At 43.8% G+C, this 22523-nt stretch overlaps 1 protein-coding gene across 1 annotated transcript in view; it reads left to right on the top strand.

The window, feature by feature from the left end:
- Positions 1–223: 223 nt before the first annotated feature.
- Positions 224–22523, top strand: part of HIVEP2 (HIVEP zinc finger 2) — a 124101-nt gene continuing 101801 nt past the window's right edge. Inside the window, 1 exon segment of the mRNA XM_040554285.1 lies at positions 224–6119. The gene's annotated coding sequence lies outside the window, so the exon portion shown is untranslated.

The following is a 22523-nucleotide window of genomic DNA, read 5'->3' as shown; positions in this document are numbered from 1 at the left end:
TATGTGTACTGTGTAGTTTGTGCTTCACCTGAAACCCAGTGGCACCAGCTGTGTTTGGTTATCACTGATCACTGGGTTTCTCTTTGCGCTTTCACATTTTTAAATCTAATTTTAAAGGAATCTTGTATGTGTTGGTTGATTAGAGGGAGGTGGACTGTTTTCTTTTTTTATGTGCTACAAAGAAAATAATAAATGGGGGGAAAAAACCTAGATCAACCAAGGTTTATGACATGATTTTAAAATGTGTTACCTTGGGCAAAAGGGGCCAGCTATTGGAGTAGTTCTTGAGTAACCTAATTGTTTGATAAGGATCCTTGCCTGTTTAAGTCGTTGTTGGTTGTTGGAAACATTCCATTTCTAAATTTGTGCCTTACTGCATACCCTGAGGTATGTGCACAACCCACTGTAATTGCACAGTTTATTATTTTATTAATGAGAGCTATGATAATGTGTTGGCTCTTGAGTTCTCTCCAGTCCAGGTTTGGTCTCCTAATTGCCCAGGGTTCTGCGATTCCATCGTTTGTTCCGGGCATGGTGATGGGGAGCGAAAGCATGGTTTGAGGAAATCCAACCTTGCCCTGCAGCCTGTAGTTGGTGTGCTGCTGCAGCCAATGGCTGGAAAGGCAGGGGATGTTTTTAGCACACCCCTGATGAATAATAATAGGAGGCAGAAGTAAATTCTTACTACCTAATCCCAAGTACCTGAGACTTTGCCAGCTGGAAGGCAAGGGACGCACACCTTAATTGGCCCTCCTAACCATAACAGAGCACCCCTTTCTGTTGCTTTGATCTAGGTCTCCCCTGACTGCTGCTTTGCCCGAGTGGCTGGAAGACTCATACATGGCTTGCTGTAAGGCACACCACGGCATGCAAGCATCTGGTGTGCAATAGCAGCTCTTATTTTTAACGAACCTTAGGGGCAGCAGGCATATGAGGGTGCCTGCTCCCATGTTCCATAAACTACATCTCTGTCAAGACACCAGACTTGGTAGTAAAAGAGCAGGAAGCAGCATCAGCAGAGGTGTGGTCTGCGGAGGAGTTAGGGAAATCCAGCGTGCTATGCCTGTAGCTCTGGAGACAAACCCAACCTTCCTGTGGAAGAGAGGCAGCGAAGCCCCACCACCTGAAGTACCGAGTGCCCGCTCCTTGGTGCCACCGGCCCTGGGCTCTGGGGACATGGGGGCAGCTGGGTGCCCTCAGCCCGCGGGATGGGACGACGACTTCCCAGCGAGAGCTGTGCATGCTGCCTCCATACCGCGCCGGGTGGGATGGTTTTCCACAGCTTCTCAAACTGCTCATTGCAGCGTTTGGCTCCTCTACAAGGGCTTTTCATAGCTGTAGCCCCTGTGGCTTGCTGCAGCATGGTTTTCTTGCGGAACAGATGGTGTATTGCGTAGAAAGTTACTGTATTTTTGTATCACTCATTTTTATTTATTAATTTCACTGTCTCCCGCTCCCTCCCCCCCCCTTTATTTTCAAGGGGGTCTTATAGCGTAATTGCAGAATTTGGAATCGCTGTCCGATTTATATTTGTTATATTGATTTTTACGTCTCTGTGTGTGTGCGCAGTATTTTGCAGAGCAGCGCCTGCTTTCTGAAGTGTTAACGCATTTCTATCAATTTGAAATTAGCTCAAAATACTTTAAGGGAAAATAACGCATGAAAGAAGATCTTTGAAAGCAAAAGTAAATGTCTTAACCAAGCATTGTACTTACTGGAGTACAGTTTCAATTTTAAGTCAGAAGATGGACTTTCTGTATCTAATCTTTGTGTTGTTGTTGTTTTATTAATTGATATCATCTGGTCAATTTGAGGGGAAAATGCTATTCCCATAAGAAAAATATTTATTCTAAATATTATTGTTGCCTAGGATCTTGTTGAATTCATGAGATACAGCAGCAGTCAAGTTGATTTAATATTTTTAACATTTTTATAGTGTTTTCTCATTGTTTCCATGAAAGCAATTTCAATAAATATTTTTGCAATTGCTTTTGGTTTCTTGAAATTAGGTTACCTATTGTTGAAAACTGCGTGTTCTCAAACATGGGTTTCAGATCTGCTTTGTCATGATTAGGCATTTGAAATAAAATATAAATATTTGAGTAAGTCCCAAAATGAGTGCTTGCCTTTCCCCCCGAGCTCCCAGGACATAATTTGTTCTGCCCAGTAAATCTCTGTAAGCTGATACTTGAAAAAGATAGTTCCAGTCATAGGGGTTTAGTTCCATTCAGCCAAATCACTTTCATATATTCAGTTGTATGCATGTGTGAATGCATATATGTATGTATACACGAGTGTATGTATCTGCACGTGTGTACACACAACACGCGCACATTTACACACTTACATGTCTATGGACACTCACACACACCTTAAATGTATGGGACCGTCCCATTTGTAAGGCAAGGGTCATGTTTTCATCCTGTACCCAAGCCTTACTATATGCTCACTGCAGTATTTTTCCCTTTGCAACGCGTCGTTTTTCCAGTAGCTTCTGAACGTGAGGCCATGCATCCTCCTGTGTGGAAAGCTGCTGAGGTATGTGGGAGGAGACACCAGGGAAGACTTGAGCAATTCCTGGTGGGCTTGGCTTTACTCCTGGCTGGGTCATGTCCTTCCACAGGGGGGGAGTCCCTCGTGGTGCCACATTTAGGTCGGGTAGCAAGCACGGTGAAAAAGAAGCCCCCCGCTTCTGTTCTCTGCCACACATGTTTTGAAGGTAAACGGTTCCCTGCTGTCAGGTGTTGGACAGTTTGGACCCTGTCATCTTTACTTGCCTTGTTTTCCTCATAAAAGCATCACAGGACATTGGAGTAATCTATTTATAGGATTGCTTGAGAGAATTCCCTTAATGATGAGACAGTTCAACAAAAAATCTTAAGATAATGGCTTTTCCATTTGCACCTCTCAAACATTCTTTTAAATGGAAGTGAAAGCATTATAAAACCCTTGTAAGTAGTTTAAATTCCCTAGTGATACAATATAGTGGCTTTGTTCTAAGCATTACACAGATGGGTTGTAAAGGGTAAAAGTATAATCAAGTTTGTGGGAATCTGTAAAGGTGTTAAATACTTTGTAGGTAGCCAACTCTAAGAGTCTTTTCCATACGTATTTGCACTTACCGCAACCAGTTTCTATTTTGGAGTGGAAAAGCGAATGTTTTCATCAGCGTGCTAAGGGCACTTAGCAGTGACACCAGTTCATGCTTTGCATCTGTCCAGTTGCCTCAAGTTTCGGAGTTCAAATGAACAAAAACCAACAATAGATACAGCTCTCTTAAAATGCCATGGTCATATTTGGATACAAATACACAAATTTGGATAGAGTATATTGCAAAGATCAGATAGCATTTTCTCCTGGCAAACCTTGGTAAAGATGGTTTAATACTGTTCCTCAACTAACGGAGCAGTAAGATGTAATTACTTGAAGATCAGCTTTCAGGATGGGGATGAGTATCTCAAAGCGCTGCTCTTCCTTACTGTATTCTCTGTTCTTCAGCAGACAGCGTATGGCAGTAGATGCTCATATACATATGAAACATACCTATTGCGATAGTGTGTGTCTGTGCCGGATGGCTGCGCAGCCTAGTGGCCCTCTGCTGTTGTGCCATGTGTGATTGTCTCGGTGCAGTCAAAAGTACCAATTGTGTGTGCATTTCTTTCATTCTCAGATATGGGGCTAAAACTACTTGATCAAGCTTATTGTGAGTGAGTATAGTAATTTACGAGCAGATATCGGAAAATCTAATGACCCTCTTGTGTGCTTTTTAGGATGCTGTGCACAGTGGAAACGTCCTCACAGTACTTGGAAGGTTTTGTCCCCTTTTCCCTCCTTTCAGGGGAACATGGCTTTGCACACCCGTTAATCTCTTGCCCAGGACTGGGTATGATATGGGTCAGGTTCAGATCTAGCACCCACAACTTATGGGCCAAATTCTGATCTCTTTACTTTGATTGAACTACTCCAGATTATCTTTGCTAAAGTTAATGCTTTTTTTGTTTGTTTGATGCAAAATTAAAATCAGCTCTGCTCCCTCAGATCGTGTATTATGTACTCGAAATGATCGCCAATACCAAAGACTCATTTCTCTGCATTCTTTTGTATTGAAAAGAGTCCTGATGGTTAGTGCTACATTGACGACTTTCAGGATTAAGTCTTCAAGTTAATGTCAGAACAAGAAGCGGTAGAGGTTTATTCATGCCATCTGGGCAATGAATCTTTAAGATAAGTGGTCTTTGAACGACTTAACTCTGAAAAAAAAGGGTAGAAAATAAACCAGCTCATATCCTTGTAGAAGGATATGTTTTTAAAAGCATTTCCAAAATGTTTAGTTAAAAAGTTTAATGGCAAAATTGTTGCTTTTGACCTTCTTTTAGTAAAATGAGCAGTTTGGGTAAGCCAATGGCATTGCATATGTCCAACAAAAGATGTGATTTATTATAACTGTGAGATACAGACGTGTGGTTCCGTAGTTTCAGCTCTAATGCTCGGTTTTACCAGGGCTGAAAGGTTGGCTTCAGTTCCTGATGTGACCACAGGGTGGTTATTCCAGAAAGACAGAAAAAAAAATCCTTTTCAGCTAGTGATGGCAGCATGAGGTGAAGGTTGGGACAAGTGCTTTCCAAACTCCTCTTAACTGTTATCATCAAAATACTTTGAATTAAGGGCTACTGTTTAAATATCAGCTTATATCAACCAGAGCATTGCTGCTTAGTCTGCCTCAGGGTCTAGAGGGAAAGTCTGGCGTCCTAGCCCCCAGCGGATGTTGCTGGGATGTGCTCATTGGGGAATAACTGTTTTTATCACTGTGTAGCATGTGCTACGAGTGAGAGTGTACTGCTGGTGTGTCCATTGCCCTGCCGAAGGGAGGACCAGTGGTAACCACAGCGCTTCCCCGAGGTGGTTTTTGAGTGGCTGTCCAGCAGACATCCTGTGACCTCCCACGTGCCCTCGTTTGGGTCATTAGTGATGCTTTCCATCAACAAGTCTTTCCAGTGTTTGGCTTTAGGGCAGTAACTGTAAGTCGGACTGTGAGCCAGGCGCTCCCTACACTTGCTCGATAAGGGTACTAATGATTTACTTAGGGTCAGATGGTCAGCCTGCGAGAGAAGCAGTTCCCGAATGCTCAGCAACCACATGCCACAGCACAACCCCTGCGCCTCCACCTCTTTCCTTACGTCAGGCCCTTACTTGCTTCAGAAAGGCGGGAGGGAAATCGAAAAGAAGCATCTGTATTCACTTTGCTGGGTTGTCAGCCATCTCCAACAAGTGAATCCTGTAGTTTTACACTCCAGTTTTGCCCCAAATGCATACACAAAACATGTTTTACTCCACGGGATCCCAAAATATGTAAGGCTTCATCTCCAGATGCCTGCAGGAGTATGGGCTGTAGCGAGAGCTGAGTGCATCCCTATGTTGTAGTAATATTCCTTACACAAGCTGAACAAGGAAGACCAGAGCAGCACGGCTCCTGAGCAAATATTGTTTCTGGTCACATACGATACTTTGCAGCTGAGCCTGGTAACACGCTGCTCAACTGTTTTGCTATGCAAGTGCAGAGAACGCTGTTAGCAATAAAGCCGCTGCTGGTTTCTCCCCCAAAACCTCCCTCCACGCCGTGCGCTGGAAATGACTGAACTTTGGCCCTCAATCTGCTGACACCCTGAGGGAGTGTAAATGTAATGACGTCTTTGCTTGTTTCAGCTGCACAACAGGAAACGCTCATGGCCTCCCCGTCTTCCTGCTCTGAGAAAGCGCTGCCTTCTCTCCCTCCCTTCCCCTGCGGCGCAGCGGGCTGAGACCTACTTTCAGGTCCGCTCTCTGCAGCGAGCCGTGCTCGCGGTGCCCTGGCTGCTGCTGCCGCTGCTCCCCCTCGCCGGGGCCGCCAGCCGGCTCGCCGTCAGCGCGCCTTCGCCCCGATGCGAGGCGTGGGGTACTTGGTTGGTTTATTTTTTTTCCCCCGGAGAAGGGGCTGAGAAGAGAATCCAGTCACGTTGCAATGGCTTGCTTCACAGGGCACGTCACTGGATGCACCTCAGCTGAAAAGACCGGGATGGTCAGGTGATAATTTGCCGTGGGGAGACTACATCACTTGCATAATATAGAGGACACGCTGTCAGGTGGGCATGCAGGGATCCTGGAATACGGCCCAAATAGTGCTGAGTAATGCTGGGCACGAGGGGCCTGAAGAGATTTCTTTGCCGTGGTGGAGCGCGGAGGCTTGCTTCTTGCACAGCAGCGACAGGAAGCCTGTTTAACCCTCTCCAGCTGCAGCTTTCATACTTTGTAACCAAACCAGGGATATGAGTAAGAATGGTTGTTGAGAAACACCAGCATTTTGCAGCTAGCTGAGGGCAGAGGATTTTGTCCCATCAAAGCCAGCCAAAACATTAAAGCGTTGCGGAGCTCTTGCAAGGGAAATTAATTGGTTCAATATTCAGCTGTTATTCTCTAATGACTGGGGCGCATGGTGTGTGTGTGTCTGTTTCTGTGTATGTGTGTCACTCTTTTAAAAATAAGGTGCATACGCACCGGTGAGTTTGCATATTGTGGTGGGAGAACAGGCGCTGAATAGTCTAGAATACAGTGTCCTGAATTTGCAAGATTGAATTAACTTTGAATGTAGCTGATTCTGGTGCAGTTGCTTATTTATTTGCTTAATGCTGCAGAGGCATTTTGTTTGAGGAGCAGCGTTCATCTGGGCTCTGTAATAAGCAAGTTCTGAATTTACCTCATTAATCTATTGCACTACCTAGCGAAATAACCGTTGTTTTTAACAAGCTGGAGTTATGTAACATGAATCATGCATGGCAAGATGCTTGCAGGCAGGGAAAATCAAGATGTGCAAAGAAATAATGGCATTCAGCCTTTTGCAGAATAGGATATGACTGGGTTTTGAAATTAAATACTGTGTGTTGGTACTCTCAGCCGTACAGGCAAGTTCCAGCTATTCATTATGAGAGCATGTCTTGAAACAAAGTTTTGAGATGGGAATGTTTAACAGACAGGAGAGTGAATTTGCTCAGCCATGTGCAGTCCTTGGAGGGTTTTGTATCCGTGCCTGCCAAATTCCGCCCCCCTCCCCGTTGTTTTTCCTCTGGAAAAGCACTGTAGAATTATACATGTGAAAAGCCTCTTAAATGGGACCGATTTCATGTGTGAAAGAAAATAACTTGATGAGCTGTGATTGCCCCCATAAATTGTTACATAAATCTCCTTTCTTCTTTTAAATATGCCCCTGTAGGGTCATTAGGTATGTATACACTACAGTAGTCCTCTGTCTCAAGAGATTTTACAGCTAGTTTATGGAAAAGGAGAAGCAAGTGGTTATGTGAGTGCATTAGAATCAAAGAAATTGATTTTAAGTCATGTCTTTGACAATTTTTCCATGATAATTTTCTCTGCTGATACTCAGTTCTCATCTTCAAAGCCATACTGAGATGTTAAGCCTGGGATAACCTTTTGCTTTGGTGGCCTGGATACAAATATTAAATAATAATAACAATAGGAAATAAAGGAATGAGAGTAATAGCTCTTTAGGAAGGGAATGGGAATGATGACAGTTTGGGAAAAGAATGATTTAGTGCTCTTGAATTCCTTTTCAAACCGTCCTGCTCCCTCTCATGTTGACCAAGTAATTCTGTATTTTTCTTTCCTTTCTATCTGTCGATGAAATAGCTGTAAACTGTGGGGTAGGGCCATAAACTGCTGTATTTTGAGATTTTACTGTTATTAGTAACAAATATGCAAAAATAAGTGCTGATAATTATGGTCTTTATTCATACGCTGTGTGCTTATGTATACTATGGTTGATTATGCATTAATACAGACAGCAGCTGAGATGTAATAAGGAGAAGTAGCTACATCTACAAGCTGCTTTTATAACTAGCACCGTTATAACTATTGCCATTGCTGGTAGTCTGAACCTGGAGAACAGGAAACGAACAAGTATGGATGAAAACATGTATTTTCTCACACAGAAGGCCACTCAGGTCACGGCCAAGCATGTCGAAAGGGCATTTTAAGGAAGCGGACCGTGTTGCTCTCATTATGTCCTTATTTTCCAAACAAATGCAGGATTTCTCTTGGACTGTCAGTGCAACATCCTTCAGAAGGCACTTGCTGTGAAAACTTGAAAGAAAATTCAGCCTTCAGAAGAATTTTAATTTATCATACTGAATTGACTTAGTTTTGTATAGTCATGCATTACCGTTACAGGGGGAGAAGCACAGAGCCAAGTGTAGAAGTAGTGCCTCGTAAGGGCATCAGCATCTGACGGGTGGAGAATGACCCTGTCCTGAATTTGCGTGATTATAAACAAATACGGAGTTCACCAAATGTTCTTCAGTTGTTTTGGCTCCAATACTCTTTCCTTTTGACTCCGTGATATTTTTTGATTGACTAATAGTGATGTCCTTTCTGCAACTGTGTGATTTTCGTAATGCAGATGAATATTATGTAGGGGCATCAAATGAAATTGTTGGCATTCTTTTGCACGTTGTCAGTACTAGGGAGGTCACGATTTTATGAGGTGGTTAATTAGGAGGGTTTAAGTGTCCTTTGCGTAAATTTCCCCTGCCCTTTTGGATGAGAAGTAAAGGCTGCTCTCCGGCTGCAGTGGGAGGTGTGGGCAGCGGAAAAGAGGCTGCCCTTGATTTCTGGTGGATTTTCTGTTGAGATCAGTGCAACCTGAGTGAGCAAAGCAGGGCAAGTAGGTGGCTGATGGGTGAACGAAAATGCCGTGAGTGACGCTGCTGCCTATGAGGGTGGTGGTGGTGGTGTGTGTGTGTGCGTGCACGCACAGAGAGCGGCTCACTGAGGAACAAACTCTTGCATTCTGGGGTCCTTGAAGAGATTGTCAGAGGTTAATAGCCCAGGTCACAACGCTCTGCAGAGAGAGAGATGTCTTGCCCTGTGAGTTGTTGTACGCAATTGTCTCATTTTCCTTGCCTCTCTTAAAAGCCAGTCTTATCTCATCGGTTCAAACTCTCAAGTATCCCCAGATTAGCAAGTTGTTCCCATATTGCAGCAAAACTTGAAATAATTACCAACTCAGTTTCACTATTTTTGTGAGTTTAGAAGAAAAAAAAAAGTGAAAAGTAATTTACACTAATTACTCAGTACTTGAGATGCTCAGCATGAAAGTGGCTATGTGCAAAATAAGATTAAATATGTATTGGAGAAAAATACATTGTGTAATTTTTTTCATATTTAATGCTCTATTTGTATGTCATTACCAGTCCATCTGCAAGAAGAATTCTCTTAGCAGATTGAAGAATTTTTTTTATGAAAAAAATATTGTTGTACAGTTAGGCTGTCAAATTAAAAATGAAGTTTTAGTCTGAGCAGATTAAGATAGGAGAGATGTAATAAAATCTCATTATCGCAGGCTTACTTTCACTTACCTCTGTGTAGTTTATAGGCCTTGGTATGATCTGAGGGGCCAAACAGTGGACTTGCTTTTTCCAGTTGTGTTGCTGAGACACAAACATTTTACCTCCCCGAAACTCGTGCATGTGTTAAATCAGTGTCTGGTACTAGTGAAGGTTGTGAACTAGTGAACATCACCTGAGCGGTACATGGGGCGGGCTTCTTGTCGCAGCAATGGGTTTTGGTATGGGTGTCACTGGAGAGTGTTTGTCTGGTTCCTGTAGCTGTTCTTGCTGCAGTCCTGCAGCCCTGCAGCTTGCCCCGTGCAAAGGTGCACCTGCAGTCGGACAGACAGGTCACAACTTATGATGCTTCTGCTGCTTTGGGGAATGAGGGGCAAACCCTTTTGTGCAGTCACAGACAAGACTGGCCACAGGGGTGGGGCAGATGCACCATCAGTCTTACCAAAGTGCTGAACCGCTGTTGCCAAGGCACACATTTCTTTGGAAGCACCAATGCTTCCAAAGCACCGCTTCTGTATTTCAGAGAGCTTGTGTCACCACCCAGAGATGCGCATGTTCTCTCTCTTTACCTCAGCTGACCCCGGCTTTGAACTTTCCAAACTTTGGAGATGTTTGTAGCTAGACTTTGCTTTGTGAATGGAATTTGTTTTTCTAAGTGCAGCATGAAAGGCTTGGTTTCTCTGCATGGAGCATGCTTGCTTGAGCAGTTGCTTTCCCCAGTGCAGCACTTGTAGACTAAAATCCTTTCTGTTGTGGTTGTGCCAATTCAATTCATTCTGCAGCAAGTCGGTTTTGCTAGCGTACTGCAGCAAGGTACCTGGCTGCAGTAGTGAGGAAGGAAATTTTTCATTTCTGCTGATGTGTAATTCTTGTAGATTTGAAATGGCAGTGACAATTTTTTATGATCATTTTGAAAGGATTTTCTGAAAACTAGAATAACACTCCCTGCTTAGACGCATGTTTTGTTTCACCCGTAAAACTACTTTTAATTCTTGTGTTTGCACTTGGAATCCGAATGCTCTGTGTTGACACTAGAAGTGGCAGTGTCATATGCATAGAATATGCCTTTTAGTTTATTGTGGCAACTTTTACTATTTGTCATGTGTGATCACAGAAGCTCAACAGTGTACTGCTCATGTGACACACTTACTGTAATGCTCTACCTAAGGAAATATGGTCTAGTGAGTAGCTGGTAAGGAGGGACTTAATACCCACAGGTTCAATTCCTGATTCTGCTACACAGCTTACGAGTTTGGGGTAAGATCCACACCACCTTACAATGTTTTCCTGTGAATTAAATCCACAAGTATGAGTTATGCACAAAAACACCTTTGTGGTGCAATATTCTCTTTATGTCAGTTCCACTTCTTTACCTTACAGGGATGTCATGTAGGCAGATGCTGCATTCTGCTATTGACCCATAGAAAGTCAGTAGTTTTGTGCTAAAACTGATTGTAGGATTTTTTTTTGGCCATTTTTAAGTGACCATTCTCTGAGCTATATACGATATACATAATCGCATGATTTACTATAAGCAGACCGCTATTAAAGACCATACAAGTCATCACAGAAGTGGGGCTATGTGCTGCTTCGGAGTCTAGTTCTGTCTCCTTTTCTTGGCTGAAAATGGCTGGGCTAAGGTAGGGTACGTTTTTCTCCCAAACAAACTGGTAAAATTTGAGGTGGGAATTTGTAATGTAAGACATTGTATTGTGGTGAGTGAACAGCAGCTTTGAAGAGTGGAGGGCAAAGATGTTTCTGCTGTTCAAAGGATGAACGTGGGCAGTGCAGAATGTGCCAGTTTCACCCTGGCTTTTTTCCATTTTGTGAAATACACATTTTGAAGTACGTAGGCAATTCAGAGGGTGGCTGACCTGAGCAAAGCGTGGTGTAAGGTAGCTGTTGGGAACCCCAGAAAATGCATCCTGAAGGAGGGAGCCCCCGGGGACTCTCCCAGGCCTCTCCTGAAGACTGCGCCACATCTGCGTAGGTGTGGCTCATGGGCAACCCGAAAGCCATGCTGATCCACCCCAGACGATGGCATGGTCGTGGGCAACCATTGAAACGCAGGGGGCTGGACCAGGAGACCTCAGAGGTCCCTTCCAGCCTCGGCCACCCCGCGATCCTGTGCCTTGACCTGTCCCCTCTGTGCCGGGGGACAGTGTAGTTACTGCAGCTTCTGTCCTGACATAGGATGTTGCGACCGAGCTCTATAAATACCAGTATGAGCGTCAGAGATGGCTGTGGTGAGGAGTGCTTGAAAGCTCACCTCTCTAAGTTCATCCACCAGCAGCACACACTTCTCGCTGACAGGCGTTCCCAAGAAGCCGTGAATCGCCGCCGGTGCGCGCTCAGGCCTCGCAGCCTGGCCCTGTCCTGCCCCAGCTGCTGCGAGTGGGCGATGCCCGGGGGCCTGCAGGCAGCAGGGAGGGCTGCACTGATCTGAGTAATGTAAGTAATTAAACTTGGGCTCTTGGTACTGCTTGCCTTGCTTTCCACTGTTTTGCCAGTGTGGTGTATTTGGGAGGGTGTCCTGCCTGATGGCAGTCCTTTCTGCTTATCGTGTCTCCTGTCTGGCAGCAGCTTGTGTTGCCGGGATGCCTCCTGCGTGCAGCTACACCCTTCTTTCTTTGCGAGTTTGCTGAGCACGCTGCTTAGCAGGTGAAGAAAATCCTGTGACGGGTGGAAAACACTGCATACAGACCCAGAGAAAAGAGAAGCCTGTGTTGGGCCAAATATCTGCCAGATACATCTCGTGCTTGCTTAGCGAAACCCCTCAGTGAAACTTGAATTCCGAGCAGACTCCTAAGTTGTAGTGAAATCCCTGGGTCCTACACATGCTCTCGAAGTTAAGTATATGCTTATGCACTTTGTGAATAGAAATGGCTTATTGAACTCAAGCCAGGGTGGGGAATTTTGGGACTCCTGCTGTTCTGCTTACAGTATTTTGCAGCAGAGTTTAAGGCTGTAGAATGACACCAACTGGAGCCACGGAACAATCTGCTCCCGTTCCCGCGAATTCCAAATTATTTTCCTTCTCACATGCAAAGTTGTACCAAGAGCTGCATTTAAAAACCCATCTGTTGTCCATGTTATATCAATAGGAAGAAAAATTTTAGACTTCTAAAATATTCTGGTTATTCGCTCCATACTGCTGTCATCTGTCTTTCAACTACGAGCCATTTCTTTTAGTTGCACTGACTTCTAGCCACCCAAAATTTTTCCTCCCACCAACAGATGAAACTCCTAGTTGCCTAAAGAGCACAAGTGGAAACAGGATGCTAGAAACTGGTTGTGGAAATATTTGACTGCTTTTGAAATAAGACGTTTTGATAGCATAAAATAGGTAAATTGATGTAATAACATTGTGGGTTTGTTTTCTTCATATAAAGTGTGAAAATAGTAATAAATCACTTTAAAAGTTGTTTCTTCATATTTTTCATTACACTGATAATATTTTTGAAGTCTTGTCAATGTCTATAAATATTTTAATACAAATTGACACACAAATATATAATGCATAAGAGTAGAACAATTTTATATTGCTTATTAATTTTTACAGCAAAGTTAAGTTTATGATTCCAGTGCTGCTGATTATAATTAACCTGCGGCTGACCCCAGCTTTCTGTGTTGCAGTGGCAGTAACACACACTTCACGCATTTCATGACAGATACCCTGCTTTTGCACAGGGCAGCAATTGAATTCATCTATCTAATTTTAATTTGCTGTTACATCTGTAACAGCGAGTTGTTGTAGAACTAGAGAGGTGATATTGTATCATTTCAGATTGCAGGGCTTTCTTTGCAACTGTAATGAGTACTCAGGTATTTCTGTATATATGTATATATTTATATTTGTTACAGCTTTGTGGCTTTTCTCCCGCCATTTGTGAAGCAGTAACTTCTTTCTGGGGGCTTTATGGTTTTTCAAATGCTGCACTGCATTCTGCATGGGAGATGTTCACGAGATGAGAGCTCTACAGCCTTTTCCTTTACTGACTGTGAAGAGGATATGGATCACAAGCTATCCATCTCATGTTCACGAAAAGTTCAGTGTCAATGCCCGTATTACTTGTCAGCTCCCTGCCAAGATTTGTGCTCGATAATAGAGCAGCCCTTATGTTAGCCTGTGACCAGATGTGTTCGGTTCTTCCCCAGTATGAAGAACACAAAACACATATGGTTAAGTACCTGCTAACCAGCTGATTTTGCCTGGATTTGTATTTCCATTACCTAAAACCTAGACTCTTATCCCAGTCTCTTTTTGCTAGTTTAGTATTTCCAAAGACTAACTTGAGCGATTTGTCTCAAAGCCATCATCATCTTGAGAACTGAAGCTCCCTGGTGCGGGAGCATTTGGCAGGAGCTGGTCCTCATCAGGTCAGCTTATGGCCCAGGACGATCCCCATCAATGTTGGTTTGCAGGTGCCCAGTCTTACTGAGGTCTCTTTCAGGGGTTGGGTGGTGGAGGTGAATCACACAGAAGAAAGTCAATGTGGAAGGTTTCTGGCCACTGAGAAAAATTTTGAGGACATGATTTGGGCCAGGGATGATCCCACAGAGTGAATGGCAGATTTCAGACATCAGCTAGTGAATGGCCACCTCCTGAATTTAAATGGTTGCGTCAAAGGGCAGCGCTGTTTCCCCCTGTTTATCAGGACATTAAACAGAAGTATCCATTTTTAGACAAGCATTTGGTAAGACCTCTGTTGTGACGCTGCTGGGATACGGGTGGAAGGTATAGGAATAAAACACTGGTGGAAATAGAAGATGAAAAAGATGTGGCGGACCTCTAAATGCAAGATATAATTAATGCAGTCATGGTCCTGTAGCATATTGTCTAAAATGTTTACCCGATGCTTTCAAAGAAGCCTGGAGGTGTGATGGACCTTTCTGCCACTGAATTTCAGTCCTGAATATCTGTGGCTAGAGAACTGTAAAGCAGTCAGCGTTTTCACAGTTCTTTCTGGGTGAAATGCATTTGTATAAAATAAGCTGTATGTGTTGTGTATTGACTTGTCCCTTGAATGTAAAGGCTTTAAACTTTAGAAGTATGCATGTCATTAAAAGTGTGATAAGCACCGGGTATAGGATGTTTGTAGGAAACAAACTGACGTCTGCAGTAGCAGATTTTTGTGGCTGTGCTGCAATAATGTCAGATTCAGGGGATATTTTTGGGCAGTGCCCCACTTGCAGGGACCCGGGGGGAGGTGGGGGCCTGGGCACTGACCTGCTGTGGTTATGAAGGGGCTGCGTGCGGGGTGGGGAAGCTGGACTTCAGAAACAGCCCTGGCAGGGGTGTAGCACAGTCGGTGCCTTTAGGCTTCTTGGCTTAGTGGCATTGACATCCAAATTCAGGTCAAAGATGAAAGAACAGTGGGACAGAAGGTCAGCAGGGCATAGCTGTGCGGCAATGGTACGTGTTTCATATTTGTCAGCCTTCCCACTCCCCTGATTTTCTGCTCTTTCAGTTCTGCAGCCACCAGATGCTCTAGAAAACACCTCCGATTTTTCAGTATGCAGCAGAAATCATGAACCCCGGTTTCCTATAAATATCTGTCTTTTTGATGCAGTTTCCAACTGTGTTTGCGCCACTGTAGAGAAGGAGGTGAAGGTCTGGTCCTTGATGTGAAAGCCAGCTCGTACCAGTGCTGCTGCGGCCAGAAACAAGGCTATAAAAGAGATTCGAGAGGGAAGACACAATTAGTTCCTTTGAGAATACTTTCTGGATGGGAAGTTCTGTGATAATGGTAAAATGTTGGAATTGTGAGATATAAGTGATTTATTATTATGATGACAATTTTTCCCGTGGTATTGTGTAAAGGCTTCTGCGAACAAGTAGGCTTCCCTGACTTCGCGTCTTCAGCAACGCCCAATTTACAACCTAAGTATCTGTTAAGGATGAAGAGGGGACAGAAAGGTTATCACAGGAATCGCAGACAGACGGCTGGTGACATGCCCTCCGATGTCAGATCTGACACCCGGGGACGCTGGGAGCTCCAGCGCTGTCAGTTGGTAGTGCTCCAGCACCGCGTGGTGCTCAGCAGCACGTGGGTCAGCCTTGTGACATGGGGTGAGCCTCGGGCCCCGTGTTAAACATTCAAACCTTCAGCAGACCTTTTTCCAGTGAAGCTTTTGACATATTTAAAGTTTATTACACGAACCTTTGTGTTGCGATTGAGACCCAAATTTGTTTTAATCTGAAGTTTAAAGGTCCCTTCTGACATAAAGCACATTGATTGTTGGAAGATTTATGGAGTAATGTCAGATACTGCTGTTGTAAAAAATGTTGTTGTCTTGCAAAAGTGAATTTCTTGTTTCTTTGTCTGGTGACATATTCAGAGCACTTGGACGGAAGTTTTGGAGTAGGGAGATTTCTGCCCTGGGGAGGTAGTATCCTGTGCTTTACTTAGGTCATGTCAGGCCATTGTTTTGCTTTTCTTATCGTAAAGATCTTGTGTCTTTATTCGTGCTCAGCTGTGGACTTGCGTTTCCTGGAAGGGAGTGAAATAATTAAGAATTAATACTACAAAATCATATGTTCTGTGCCTGTAGCTAGGTTTGTTTAGTTGAAGGCAGTTGTTTAGTTATGTATAGTAATGGGTGGTGTATATAAGTAGCAGGTAATACCTTGTATCTGTGGTTATCAGTATAGCTGAAAAGCAACGTGGTAATTCTCTTTAAATACGAGAAAACATAAAATGAGAGATTCAAGGTCACCCATCCAATGGCTAGTAAAACAGGGGTCTCTGACCCCTGCCAGTCTTCATCCCTAACTGTTAGCTGCTGTTCTCGGTGGCTTTGCCTCTGCTGGCAGATGTCGCAGAGACAGGGTATGGGAAAGGGCACATTTAATTTGTTGGTCCAGATGTGGCTGAGGAGACGACAGGGGGGTTTATCAGTGTAAGAAGCCACTAAAGCAGAGTGATTCATGTGGTGCTGAAGAAGGACATGTGGTGTGTGATGCTTGCTCCTAAAAACCTACAAATGGCTACTCAAGGTCACGCAGCCTGAATGCGGGTCTGGTGAGAGGGGCTGGGGGAGGAGGAAGGGCACTCCCAGCCTGAACAGCTTATATTGCTGTACAGTTGCAGCATGTGATGGAGCAGCAAATCCCTAATGATCACTCCTAACGGGATGGCCAAAGCTTCTCTGTCTTTCCTGGTGAGTTTGTCTTGGTCCTGGTATCAGAGCTGAGGCATCAACCTGAGTGATGTGAGCAGTAGCTGCCATGGTCACGGCCTGGGGTGCATGGGCCTGCTTTGCAAGTCTGCTGGATTTCCATCAGGGTTTCTAGCTCTGACAGTGAGACGCTTTTCATCAGAACTCAGTTTGTCATTAAATAGAAGGAGGCACGCAAAGGGGATGCTGGTTCAGTTTCACAGGCATGCGGCTTCTGGAATTTGTTATTCCATTTCTTCCAAGTCTTCCTCAGGGAAACACCTGATTTGGATTCCCTGTGGGTTTTACCCTTGATTCTTGAGTTGTCGCTCTCTACCCCCACATTATGGCCACAGCTTCTGTCAGCTTCATTCTCCCCGCCACCTTTGCTCCGTGGTGGCTCCCAGTAGATGCACTGTGAGGAGGAACAGCAGGGCGTCCCCGGGAGCCCAGTGAGGTGCCCCAGCTGACTCAGTACCACAACCGTGGGTGCGCAGCAGTCATTAGACCTGAGTTGTCCGACTGAGGCCCAGCATACTTGCACACAAGCAGAAATAAATTGCACCTGCTGTAGCATGCTTATGCCAGGGGACAGGTCTGACTGACTGGGAGAAGCCAGAGCAAACCTCGTGGCAGAGGTTACGCTGAGGCTGTTTCTTCACGTAAGTGGCGATATCAGAAAGAGATTAAGCTGCACAGCCATAAGAATAAACGCGCAGAATCTAAAACTCGCAGTCCTGGCTCATCTGTCACATAGCGTCCTTTTGCAGTGCGAGACGAAGTGTCCAGCTCCAGCTGTAAGCCGCCCTCGGCAGACACGCCGTTACCTTCTAAGTGCACGTCTGTAATCTCATCCTGAAAAATATGATTTTACCTTCCACTTACCCTTCTGGAGACAGCTTGTCAGAACAACATGGTACCGCAAACTTATCCTGCTTAATGTCAGCTAATTAAATTCATTTTTGAATATAGTACTAAACCAATTTAATTCTGTCTTTCAGAGCCTGCAGAGACAGTTGTGACTCTCAGATGGGTTTCTGTCTCTGATTAGTGATCAGATCTCTTTGTGCCGTTTCAGACTGACTCCGTCTTTCTTCTGAGTGTCTCTCACCTGTACTTGTGATGCTGGGGGACTGGCTGTTTCTTCCCCTGCTTTCATAGCCCCAACATGCACTGTCACATTTGACAGCATGCTCCGTTTAATGACTTTTGTTCTCTGATCTGAAAGTTCTCTTACTGTTGCTGGAAGAGAAATAGAAATTATTGTGAAATGCTCTCGATGCTAGATGTTGATTTAGGAGGTTGTTTTTCAGAAATGTTGCTCTTCGGAGGGATGGCTATTTGAGTGACCTTCTCACTCCGCACTAGTGTACCAGCCTCCGGATGGTCGTCTGCATCGCAGTCCAAGTGCGACAGCCTCCAGTAATGGTTACTGCCTGTCACTCTCAATATATTTTGTGATCACTAACATTCATGAAAATGAGGGGCAGAATTTAAAAAAAGAATTAGTCAAAAAAAAGAGAAAGGTCAAAGCAAGTCGTGGTGGGAAAGAGAACAATACACTTATTTAATTAAGTAGTGCTGATGGAGTATATCTTGCCAGAGACAGTCTGGTAGATATTTTTTGATTTTAAATGCCCTCTGTGCAGGTTATCAAAGAAAGTCCAAGAAAAAAAAATGCTGCTTCTCCGGGGATTTTCATGCATTATTTTTCTGGCACATCCATCACTCCCTTTGTGCAGCTTTGTGCTGGGGAGCATGTCTGATCTGTTTCGAACCCCCCAACGCTGCCTGATGGACGATACATGTAGATGGCAGCGGAGCTTTCTGGTGCAGTTCATCCTGTGTTCGTAGCTGTATTTGCTTTCTCTCCTCGCTTCCTCTCCTACACGTTGATGCAGTTTGTTTGTGTTAGGACATTACAGGCACAGAACTGAATTGCTATTACCAGCCACATAATTCCCTGTTACTGAGAAACTCCTGCTCTTGTTCATTCCAGGATATAACCAAAGAGTGTTTGGAAACACGGTTTGGGAAGCAGCTCGCGTTGCTGCTTCGCTGTGCTTGTTCTGCACAGAGAGGAGGTCCTTGGTGCGTGTGGATGTCAGTTTGGCATGTTTTACAGGCAGCTAATTCATCCATGTTTTATGTTGCCCAGTAAAGTACACAAGTGCTATGTTGTGTGTAATATAGCTTCGGATCTCAGAGAGAACTAAACGGGCTTTCTCACCTTAACTGACATAACGCTTAACTTCTGACACAGGCAGATGCCAGGAAAGTAGGACTCAGGACTGTAATTCCCTTCTTAATTCCTCAAATTTCCTATGAGGAAAGGAGAGGAAAGTTTTGTTTTTCAGGCAAGTTAATGTGTTTTCGGATCATTAGTTACATTTTTCCTTTCATTTTAAAATATATTTTTCTGAAAGGTTATTCACAAATGCATTGTTTTTGTAATTAGTAGCTATAGTTTTTTTAAGAATTCATAGTAAAATGTATGTGTTGGAGGAATTTTTGAGGCTTATTGCTTAGACCTGACTTTAAAAAACAATTTGTTGCGTGTACCTAGCCAATCTAACCATGTGGGTTTAAATACTTTGACCATTTTATAAGTCCTCGTTTGTTTTTCCAGCCAGCAACCAGTATTTGTTGAAGGTGGAGAAAGAATTGCTAAAACCTTGCTAAGCCCTAGAGCACAGCAGTGCTTTATAGGTGTGCTCTAAACACCTGTGTCTGTAAGATCTCTTCAGCTCTGTTGGTGTGAATGTACTGTGTGCATTAATGTGGACATTTATGGTGCAAACGATTACATATTTTCTTCTTCAGTGCTGTAAGAAAAGTTCTTTGGGGCAAAAGAGTAACTTAGCTGTAGTTCATTATGTTTAAATACAGTTTTAAGATTGCTTTAAGACAAATAGACTCGGTTTTGAGAAGTAATTGTGCCTGATGTTTGCATTTCCTTAGAAGTATCCTAATGAAAATGAAGGTCTTAATTGTTGGCACTGGAGATTGCTACCGTCTAACTACAGTAAATATACAGCTTGGACAAGAACGGTGTGTATTTTCTTACAGTTCTCTCTTTATGTAGAGACTATGTTGATTTGTATCTTCAGTTCCCAATCTTTCCCCCACCCAGATTAAGTGCCGGCTCCCCAGTGTATTCCTGTCTTCACTAGCTATTTCCATAATTGCCAGAGCCGTCTACTATATAATTTACGTTTTCATATTTCACAAAGGTGTCCAGTTGTCTTCTTCACCTAGAAAGCCTTTGCCTTTGCTTTAAAGAGGCTCTTCTAGGACTTGCAATTTCTGTCAAAGAGTATTTTCAGAACTTTGGTATTTCTTTCTCACCAAAGGAAAGACATTAGGAAGTCTCTGCCAGAAAAATCAATGTGAAAGATCTTGAAAGTTGTCAGATTCACGAATAGTTTGGGCTTCTCTTAGCAGCTGCTCCCTAGCACCTCCTGCTCCACCAGAAGTGGTTTGTTTTGAGGAGTTTTGGCATTCTCATGTACGGTCCCTGAGATCCCTCCATCTCAACTGTGAGCAGAGAGGAAATAGGCATTGAATACGGTACGTGCCCTGTGGCCTTGAAAATCTTGACCATGGCCTTCCTTGCAAAGAAGAGGATTAAGAATCCATTGAGGAATCTGAGCAAAAGGGTCAAGAGAGAATTAAATAGAGAACTCCAAACTCAGTCCATAGATGACATTGACCAGCAGGAAGACAATGATGGCTTTTGACTGCTACCAGCCTGAATTGGTTTTCAACTAATTCATTAGAGATGAAAGACTGCATTTCATTTGGTGCCTTGTGTTGTGATATATTTGTGTTCAAGATGTAGAAGATGTAGCTACTTTGTGGTGATTCTTTTCTACTCCTGTGGTGATCTCGGACTTTTGTTTCAGACTATTCATTTTCCAAGGGTACATTAACAGGCAGCAACAACAAAACCAACAAAGTTTAAATGACTTATTCACCTGAAAAGTTCAAGCAGTTTTTTGAAAAGGTAAATGAGGTAATGTGAGTTAAATGATGAGGCACAGTCATTAAGGAAAGATTGATTAAATGACTCCAAATAAATCTGCAAGCAGAAAAAGAATGAGTTGCATATCTTGCTGTGTTTTCCTGTTGAAAACAGCTGGCCATTTTTAGCAGCATCATTTTGTGGCAAAGATGCTACAAATGATTTCTCTGGGAGGGAAAGTTCTTTTTAAGCCTGCAATGGATGAGAAAGAATTGCTTGCATAGGTGAAACAGAGCTAATAGGGAAGCAAAATTTAAGCAGGTCAATAGAAGGGATCTGTCTAACACTCTGAAAAATGTCTGTTTTAGGGAAACTCCTTTATAGTATCAAGTCTGGATGTGAAGAGTTAGAATTTTTAAGGAATATTTACCCTTAAGTGTATTTGGTGGAATGCTTTAACTTACAAAGTAGTGCTTTCTTGTTCTTATACATCTATGTCTACCTAGGAATACAGATACCTGCTACTATTTTGGCATTTCTGGAAATGAGGGACTGGTGAGCCCTCTGCATGTGCTTTCTGGGCAAAATTCCCCAGGCAGATGAGTAGCTTTCACAAGCTCATGCTCTGAAGGCCGTGTCTGTAAGGTGGGGAGTGCTGTCAGTTTTGCTGTGAGCGTTCTGTCCACACCAAAAGCGTTCACAGGCGGTCGGCGTCGTTCACGTGGTGTTCCCATCCATCCCCGCCAGGGTGAATTTACCTCACCCTCCGTGCCTCAGCCAGCGTTTGCGCTTATTTGCCAGCAGTCCCCAGCTGAATTCACACTTATTCACAAGGTTCCTGGTATCTTGCAATTGGGCAGTGTAGGCTTGGAGCTGGGGGAGCCAGCTGCCTGCCGGGGCTGTCCCTGAACGAAGGGAGTCCTGCAGAAAGCCCAGGGCAGGGGCATGGTGGGGGGCTGCATCTGCCGCTTGCCCCAGGCACCCCAACAGTCTCTGCTCCGCCAGTGGGCTCCTTACTGCTGCGTCCCGTGTTGGGCATCAGCGCCTCACCTCCATCTTTGGCATTATATATGGGTATGTTTCAACATGTGCCCTTGGCTCTCGGCTTAATCTGTTTGCCAACCCGTATTTATACTGTTCCTGAGTGGGCAAGCACTAGATATTACATACTAGCATTGTGCCATAGGAAGTGTGCCCTTTGTGAGTATCTTTTTCTTGTTTTGGACCATGGATGTGCTCTTCCTAGCTTAAGCTTGTTATTAAAGACCAAATGCAGAGACACTGACTTGCTTAGTTGGCAGAAAATGCAGAAGTATTTGGTGCTGGAGTGCTGTGTGACGTTGTGGCTGGCCGATGAAGCATAATAAAAACAAGAGCCAAGCCACTTTGGAGATATGAAGAGTCAAAGAAGCATTAGAGTAATTTAAAAAATGTAAACTGTGGGTAAAATCCGAAAACATCATTTCTTTAAAATTCTTTGTTATTTACCAGACTTCCCTCCTCAAAACCTCCTACCCTAGGATGAGAAGCAGCTTGCAAAGCAGGAGGAAGATTGGTTTCTTTTGGGGGAGGCTTTATCTCTTCTGTGACTTCTGACCGCTGTGGGCGTGTCTGTACGTCTGTGTGTGTCTGGGTATATTTTTGGGTATCCTGTAAGTCATTTTATCCACATTTTCAAAATAAAAGAACCCAATTAATCTGCCTTTGATGTCAAAGCTGTGTTTTATAGCTTTATTCACATCCTCATGCATTGCAGAATAAGTCAGTGAAATTTATGTGCAAGAGTTTCTTAACTCTTGTTTCAAGCACTTACTTACGGGGATATACAGCCCAGGTGAGCTTTCGTTTATTTAGTGCTGTAGACTTTTAAGGTTGCCTGAGCCTATGTTTGTTTCCATCAGTTGTGATTTTGCCATTAGTTTTAGTAGGAAAAAGCTTTTTCAGCTCTTGGAAAGTTTGTTTGTTTTCTGCCATGTATCTTTCCACTGGAGACAATGCTGCTAGTA

This window comes from Cygnus olor, chromosome 3 (genome assembly GCF_009769625.2).
Source record: "Cygnus olor isolate bCygOlo1 chromosome 3, bCygOlo1.pri.v2, whole genome shotgun sequence".
NCBI classification, from domain to species: domain Eukaryota; kingdom Metazoa; phylum Chordata; class Aves; order Anseriformes; family Anatidae; genus Cygnus; species Cygnus olor.
This window is presented reverse-complemented; position numbering and strand designations above follow the sequence as displayed.